Below are 2,667 nucleotides of genomic sequence, written 5' to 3'. Positions count from 1 at the left end.
CTTAAAGAGTGGTATATTTTTGATGAATCTCGATAGTAATGATAGACATATTCATAATGTTGAAGCCAAAAGATGCAGAGTTGATAATGATACTGCAACTTATTTGTGGCACTGTTGTTTGGGTCATATTGGTATAAAGCGCATGAAGAAACTCCATACTGATGGACTTTTGGAATCACTTGATTATGAATCACTTGGTACTTGTGAACCATGCCTCATGGGCAAGATGACTAAAATGCCGTTCTCCGAAACTGTGGAGCGAGCAACTGATTTGTTGGAGATCATACATATTGATGTATGTGGTCTAATGAATGTTGAGGCTCGCGGCGGGTATCGTTATTTTCTCACCTTCACAGATGATTTAAGCAGATATGGGTATATCTACTTAATGAAACATAAGTCTAAAACATTTGAAAAGTTCGAAGAATTTCAAGCTGAAGTTGAAAATCATCGTAACAAGAAAATAAAGTTTCTACGATCTGATTGTGGAGGAGAATATTTGAGTTACGAGTTTGGTCTACATTTGAAACAATGCGGAATAGTTTCGCAACTCACGCCACCCGGAACACCACAGTGTAATGGTGTGTCCGAACGTCGTAATCGTAATTTACTAGATATGGTGCGATCTGTGATGTCTCTTACTGATTTACCGCTATCATTTTGGGGTTATACTTTAGAGACGACCGCATTCACATTAAATAGGGCACCATCAAAATCCGTTGAGACGACACCTTATGAACTATGGTTTGGCAAGAAACCAAAGTTGTCGTTTCTTAAAGTTTGGGGATGTGACGCTTATGTGAAAAGCTTCAACCTGATAAGCTCGAACCCAAATTGGAGAAATGTGTCTTCATAGGATACCCAAAGGAAACTGTTGGGTACACCTTCTATCACAGATCCGAAGGCAAGACATTCGTTGCTAAGAATGGATCTTTTCTAGAGAAGGAGTTTCTCTCGAAAGAAGTGTGTGGGAGGAAAGTAGAACTTGATGAGGTAACTGTACCTGCTCCCTTATTGGAAAGTAGTTCATCACAGAAACCGGTTCCTGTGACATCTACACCAATTAGTGAGGAAGCTAATGATGATGATCATGAAACTTCAGATCAAGTTACTACCGAACCTCGTAGGTCAAGCAGAGTAAGATCCGCACCAGAGTGGTACGGTAATCCTGTTCTGGAGGTCATGTTACTAGACCATGACGAACCTACGAACTATGAGGAAGCAATGATGAGCCCAGATTCCGCAAAATGGCTTGAGGCCATGAAATCTGAGATGGGATCCATGTATGAGAACAAAGTGTGGACTTTGGTTGACTTGCCCGATGATCGACAAGCCATCGAGAATAAATGGATCTTCAAGAAGAAGACAGACGCTGATGGTAATGTTACTGTCTACAAAGCTTGACTTGTTGCGAAAGGTTTTCGACAAGTTCAAGGAGTTGACTACGATGAGACCTTCTCACCCGTAGCGATGCTTAAGTCTGTCCGAATCATGTTAGCTATTACCATATTTTATGATTATGAAATTGGGCAAATGGATGTAAAGACTACATTCCTGAATGAATTTCTGTAAGAAGAGTTGTATATGATACAAACTGAAGGTTTTATCGATCCAAAGGGTGCTAACAAAGTGTGCAAGCTCGAGCGATCCATTTATGGACTGGTGCAAGCCTCTCGGAGTTGGAATAAACATTTTGATAGTGTGATCAAAGCATATGGTTTTATACAGACTTTTGGAGAAGCCTATATTTACAAGAAAGTGAGTGGGAGCTCTGTAGTATTTCTAATATTATATGTGGATGACATATTGTTGATTGGAAATTGTAAGTGCATCTAGTGCCACCCCTAGTTGGTTTTGGACTATTGACGACAAACCTGGTTGAGGGACTAATGTGTTTGTGAGAATTGCATGATAACATAGGTAGTAGTTCCTCATTGATTCGGTTTACCTACTGGAGAAGACCCCTAAAATGTGTGAAGACACTGAAGATAATGGTGGTATGTGAAGATATTCACATTGAAGACTATGACATGAGAAGACATCGTATGAAGTCTTTGGAGCGCGAAGACATAGTTGTTTCGTAGTTTCATTTTCTTCTTTGTTGAGTCATAGGAACCACCGTACTGTTAAGTGGGGTCCAAGTGAACAAAGTCAGAATGACTGAAGTGATGCTCAACCAAATCCTAAGTCTTCGAGCGAAGACAATGAGAGCAAATCTTATCCAGAGCTAATGAGTCAGCTTTACTTGTAGCCCAAGTCAAGCTGTCGTGTGTGTTTGAAATCTGACCGTTGGAACAAGTGTCAGTTCCTTAGTGACCCAGGGTCATTTCGGACAAATCAGGTCGGGTTGCCTAGTGGCTATAAATAGCCCACCCCCTACACCATAAATTGGTGGCTGCTCAGAGTTAGTGCATGACTTTTGTCGTTTGAGAGCAACCCACCTCAAAGTCTTTGAGAGAGAAATCCTTGCGAGGACAAAGCCCTAAACACCCAGAGCCAAAGAGTGTTAGGCATCACTGAAGTCTTTTTGTCTGTGTGATCTTAAGACTTGTTACACTTGAGGACTGTGAATCCTCCAGCCGGTTAGGCGTCGCGTTTTGAGAATCCAAGAGTCATTGTGGATCGCCAGTGAACGAGGTCTGTGAAGGTTTGGAAGTCTACCTTGAA

The sequence above is a fragment of the Triticum dicoccoides genome, chromosome 1A (assembly GCF_002162155.2).
Source record: "Triticum dicoccoides isolate Atlit2015 ecotype Zavitan chromosome 1A, WEW_v2.0, whole genome shotgun sequence".
Classification (NCBI taxonomy): Eukaryota; Viridiplantae; Streptophyta; class Magnoliopsida; order Poales; family Poaceae; genus Triticum; species Triticum dicoccoides.
The sequence above is the reverse complement of the archived record's forward strand: the minus strand, read 5'-3'. Positions refer to the sequence as shown.